The 6,055-nt window shown below is 46.3% G+C and overlaps 1 pseudogene; it reads left to right on the plus strand.

Annotated features, from left to right (window-relative positions):
- The first annotated feature begins 1,468 nt into the window (after positions 1-1,468).
- Positions 1,469-1,619, plus strand: LOC112131609 (5.8S ribosomal RNA; annotated as a pseudogene).
- The last annotated feature ends 4,436 nt before the right edge of the window (positions 1,620-6,055 follow it).

Raw genomic sequence — 6,055 nt, forward strand, 5'->3', positions numbered from 1 at the left:
TCAACTTCTTAGAGGGACAAGTGGCATTCAGCCACCCGAGATTGAGCAATAACAGGTCTGTGATGCCCTTAGATGTCTGGGGCTGCACGTGAGCTATGCTAACTGGCTCAGCTTGTGCCTACCCTACATGGCAGATGCGGGTAACCTGTTGAACCCCATTGGTGATGGGGATTGGGGAGTGCAATTATTCCCCATGAATGAGGAATTCCCAGTAAGTGAGGGTCATAGGCTTGTGTGAAGTCCATGCCCTTTGTACACACCGCCGGTTGCTACTACTATTTGGATGGTTTAGTGAGGCCTTCGGATCGGTCCCGCTGGGTCAGCCCACTGCCCTTGTGGAGCGCTGAGAAGACAGTAGAACTTGACTATCTAGAGGAAGTAAAAGTCATAACAAAGTTTCCATAAGTGAACCTGCAGAAGGATCATTAACGGAGAAGAGTGAAGCCGTGGCGGCTCCACCACATCCTTCCTCCTTGGCTGACTGTGTTCCCCGTGAGGCGCATGCATGGGTGGGGTCGTGCCCTTTGTTTGTTGCACGGCCCCACCTGCCCTGAGAGCCAGAGAACTCAGGAGGGAGAGAGGGGGTACAGAGAGACACGCATCTGGGGACGAAACCGTCTGTGCGTGTCATGGGGTGGGCTGGATGGCTCGCCGGCCTGGTAAGCAGCGGGGAGCCGTCCCCTTCCATGGCCCCCACGTGTGTGTCGGCGGGTGCGGGGGTGGTTCTCAGTGTCAGGGAAGGGTGGGATTCTCGATGCCCTCCCCGTTGGGGCAGTCATCCCGCCCTGTCCCACCGGCTCGGCACCATCCTGACTGCTCCAGTCAGGGCCAGCCGGGTTCCCATCACTGCCACTGCCACCATCGTTGCCTCTGCAACACCATGCCACCAGGCCCGGCCTGGCCCACTGGCTCTCTCCAGCCTTCCTGCAAGGGCATCTCAAGGATAGGGGGCCAGACGCCCGTCCCCTCCTCCTCATCCGCCCCCGCCATCCATGTACCTACCGCGTTCTGGCACGCAGGTTTAAGGACCCCTTGGGGGGTCGCCCATCCACCCGTGGATGTGAGCCCGCATGGAGTCCTTTCGGGAGAGGCCCACCCTTCCCTCGCCTACCCTGCTGACTCCGTCCCCCCAGCCGGCTGTGGCCGCGCCGCACTGGAGTGTTGCCACTGATGCCTGTGGGGGCTTTACCCTGCGGCTGTCATGCTGTCATGTGTGTGCCATGTGTGTGGTGTGTGCCCCGTGCCATGAAGGCGGGAACCCCTGGCCGCCCATGGGGTGATGTCCGCGTTCGCCCCCTGCCCCGTGGTCGACACCACCTCCCTGTGTTGTGAAACCTTCCAACCCCACTCTGGAGTCTGGTCCCGTTGCTGTCTGACTGGCCAGCCTGAGGTAACCCCTCTGGGGGATGTGCTGTGCCAGGAGGGCCTCCCGTTGCTGGGAGCGCCCTCGCCAGAATCGACTTTGTATGACTTTTAGTGGTGGATCACTCGGATCTGCGTTGATGAAGAATGCAGCTAGCTGTGAGAATTAATGTGAATTGCAGGACACAATGATCATGGACACTTCAAACGCACTTGCAGCCTGGGTTCCTCCCAGGGCTATGCCTGGCTGATCATCACTTGCCAATCACTAGCCCCCGGGGGTGCCTCCAGGCTCTTTGGGGTGCACGGCTTGGGGTCGCATGGCAGGGCCCTTGGGGCCCCCCAACCCCCCAAGTGCAGACCAGTGACGTCCGCCCTCATCTTCCGCCATACCCGCCCCTTCCCCCTCCCCCTGCAGGGCCTGTGTAGTCATGCATTGGGTAGCATGGGGAACGGGGGCTCCCGGCTGTGAGGAAGAGAGAGAGGGCAGCACTGCCAACCGTGAAAACAAAGAGGGAAGAGAGCCGGCTTGGGCCGAGTTCCCGTGGCCACCACCGCAGTCTGGGTTCCTTCCTCGGAGGCTCCCTCGTGCCTCACGCAGCTCGTGGTGTGGGGTTAGTTGGACCTGGTGGGGTGGAAGGTCCCGTGCCATCGTCATCGTCATGCATCGTCAGTGGTGGGGGCTTGTTGGGTGGGGAAGAAAGCAAGTAGGAAGGGTCCACTGGGGAGAGGGTGAGGCAGCACGTCCCAGTTGGCACGGTTTGCCACCCGCCGCTGGGGGCGGCCTGGTGACCAACTGACCGCTGCTCCAGCACCCCTCCTCCCCAACACCCCTCCGAGGAACCATTCTCCTTATCTGCCCGCCTGCCCCCCACCCGCCCGGTGCACGTCGCAGTGTGTCCACGCGGCCCATCTGGCAGCGCTTGTGACTGCGGTCCCAGGGTTCGCTTGCCCCTGGTGGTGACCCACTGGATGCTGCAGTTTCATCTGCCATCACACACCTGCCTCCGGCTCTCAGCCGTGCGGTGTCTGGGGCCCAGTCTGGAGCTTCCATGTCGTGGTGGGGTGGCGTCACCACGTTCTAGGACCAATCCCCCACCTCCATTTAGTACGCAGGCAATCCTATGTAACTTAGCAAAGCTAGCATGTCCCTAGACATGGTGCAGCCACTGTAGGGGTGGCCTCCCAGTAGCATTGTTAACATCAATTGTAATTGGTAGGCAATCACTTAGTTTCACATTTCATTACCTGAGTTATACAAATGTGTAAAAAAATACAGTTTTAATAAAAGGAGTAAGGGATAATACGAGTAATATTCACAATCTTCTCTAGTTGGAAGAGGTAGTGTTTTCTCAGAAATGATGCATTCCTGGAGCAAGGTCATTTTGTGTTGGGTTTGTTAAATATCTGTTTCCATTTTGACAAACCACTGGAAAAGCCTAGCTTCACAAGAACTCTCCATGAGAACGATCACACAAAAGAACACCAATAACACAAAATCAAAACAAGGGTGGTCCGGGATTCACATTAAAGACTCATTACCAAGTTTTATTAGAAGAGATAAAAAGTAACACAAAGTTACTTTTCTGTGATGGAAAACAGAGAGAAAGAGTAAATGGAACAATAAATGTTAGGCCACAACAGTGAAAACCAAGCTGTGGAAAAAAATGAATGGAAATGTTTTGTTTGGTATTGATTTCCTATCCTGATATCAGAAAGTATGGGAAATAAGAAAGCACATTTTTTGAGACAAATAGAACATAAAACAAATGAATGTTAAAGACTATTTTACAGTGCTAACAAAACTAACTGTGACTTATTTTTTCCCTTTAAAAATACGATTTTGTGCAATTACATTTATATAAATTATTGAAATAAAATTGTAAAGATGGAGAACAGACTATGGGGTTGCCAAGGGGAAGGGGTGGAGGAAAACGTGTCAGGATGTCAGCAATGATAGTAAGTTGGAGCCTAGAGGTGAGGCTACTGTTCTGTATCTTGACTATGGAAGTGGTAGTTACAGAGATCTACACCACATAAAAATGCGCAGAACACACGCACACACATACACACACACAAAAATGAATGCATACAAAACGGTTGCGATCTAAGTAAGCTTTCTGAATTGTACCTATGTCAGTTTCCAGGTTTTGATAATGCTCTATGGCTATGCGAGTTGTCACCACTGGAATTAGTGAAGAATACCTAAGACATCCCAGTACCTTTTGCAACTTCCTGTGAATCTATACTTATTTCAAAAGAAACCTGAAAGTCATAGCAGACTTTCACTTCAAAGAGGAAAAAAACTGAAGATTAATGAAATTGTTGAAGAACATCAAACACTCAATAATCTGTATGAGAGCTGTATTCTGTCCACTCGCAGCACAGCTGTCATTTAGCCTTTTCCTGACATGCCCTGGAGGACTTGAGCTTCTCTTGGATTGCCAAGGCCGATAGTGTTTATTTGTTACTAACTTTGTACTGGACCCCCCAAAAATGAAAAGTGATTGAATAATCATTTATGATAACAACTACTAATTTTACTTATAAAGAGACAATAGTGGTAACGAATTTAAATATTTAGGGTAAAGAATAGAATCTTCATAAGACAATACTGGCAAAATTTAAAAAGAAAAAATAAGGAATCAGAAACATAAGTAGTTCAGTATTGTGAAAAAAATTCTAGATCTGAGAAGCAAAAGAACAGAGATTGTATTGCGTTTCTGCTCCAAACCGAATGAATCACCTTAAGTGTGTTTTGTTTCTGTGCCAAAGCTACTGAATCACCCTAGGCAATGTATGCTCTTTCCCTGAATCTGTTTTTTTTCTACAAAATAAAGTGAGCTAGATCATCTCCAAGGTCCCCCAAATATTCACATATTCAGCTCTACATGAACTTCAGTTGAATTCCTAATTTCAGTGTGGATAACATATGTGTGTAGCACCACAAGCAGTGTGTCTAAATGCTCATGTTTGTCCTCAAAACTAATTATGAGCAGTTTGGAAATTCTGTTGTTGTAGAATCTACAAAGGGATATTTGTTATCACTTTGAAGCCTATGGTGAAAAAGGAAATACCTTCACATAAAAACTATAAAGAAGGTTTCTGAGAAACTGCTTTGTGTTGTCTGCATTCATCTCACAGAGTTAAACGTTTCATTCCTTTGATCAGTCTGAAAACTCTGTTCCTGTACAACCTGCAAGGTGATATTTGTGAGCACTTTGAGGTCTATGGTGAAAAAGGAAATATCTTCACATGAAAAATAGACAGAAGATTTCTGAGAAACTACTTTTTGACGTATGAATTCATCTCACAGAGTTAAACCATTCTTTTGATTGAAAAGCTTGGAAATGGTGTTCTTGTAGAATCTGCAGAGGGATATTTGTGAGCGCTTTGAGGCCTATGGTGAAAAAGGAAATATCTTCACATAAAAACTAGAAAGAAGGTTTATGAGAAACTGCTTTGTGATGTGTGCATTCATCTCACAGAGGTAAATGTTTCTTTTCATTGAGCAGATTGGAAACTCTGTTCTTCTAGGATCTGCAAAGGGATATTTGTGAGCAGTTTGAGGCCTATGGTGAAAAAGGAAATATCATCACATAAAAACTTGACAGAAGTTTCTGAGAAACTTCCTGGTTATGTGTGCATTCATCTCACAGAGTTGAACAATTCTTTTGATTGAGCAGTTAGGAAACAGTATTTTTGTAGAATCGGCAAAGGGATGTTTGTGAGCACTTGGAGGCCAATGGTGAAAAAGGAAATATCTTCACATAAAAACTAGACAGAAGTTTTCTGAGAAACTTTTTTTGTGATGTGTGCATTCATCTCAGAGTTGAATCATTCTTTTGATTAAGCAGTTTGGTAACAGTCTTTTTGTAGAATCTGCAAAGGGATATTTCTGAGCACTTTGAATCCTATGGTGAAAAAGGAAATATCTTCACATAAAAACTAGAAAAGTTTCTGAGAAACTGCTTTGTGATGTGTGAATTCATCTCACAGAGTTGAAACTTTCTATTGATTGAGCATTTTGGAAACAGTCTTTTTGAAGAATATGCAAAGGGATATTTGTGAACACTTTGAGGCCTATGGTGTAAAAGGAAATATCTTCACATGAAAACTAGACAGAAGCTTTCTGAGACACTTCCGTGTGATGTGTGCAGTCATCTCACAGAGTTGAACCATTCTTTTGATTGAGCAGTTTGGAAAGACTCTTTTTGTAGAATATGCAAAGGGATATTTGTGAGCACTTTGAGGCCTATGGTGAAAAAGGAAATATCTTCACATAAAAACTAGACAGAAAGTTTCTGAGAAACTGCTCTGTAATGTGTGCATTCATCTCACAGAGGTAAACGTTTCTTTTCATTTAGCAGATGGGAAACTCTTTTCTTGTAGAATCTGCAAAGGGATATTTGTGAGCAGTTTGAGGCCTATGGTGAAAAAGGAAATATCATCACATAAAAACTTGACAGAAGTTTCTGAGAAACTTCCTGGCTATGTGTGCATTCATCTCACAGAGTTGAACAATTCGTTTGATAGAACAGTTTGGAAACAGTATTTTTGTAGAATTGGCAAAGGGATATTTGTCAGCTCTATGAGGCCTATGGTGAAAAAGGAATTATCTTCAAAAAAAACTATAAAGAATGTTTCTGAGAAGCTGTTTTGCAAGGTGTGCATTCAACTCACAGAGATAAAA

Source organism: Pongo abelii, chromosome Y, assembly GCF_028885655.2.
Source record: "Pongo abelii isolate AG06213 chromosome Y, NHGRI_mPonAbe1-v2.0_pri, whole genome shotgun sequence".
Lineage (NCBI taxonomy): Eukaryota > Metazoa > Chordata > Mammalia > Primates > Hominidae > Pongo > Pongo abelii.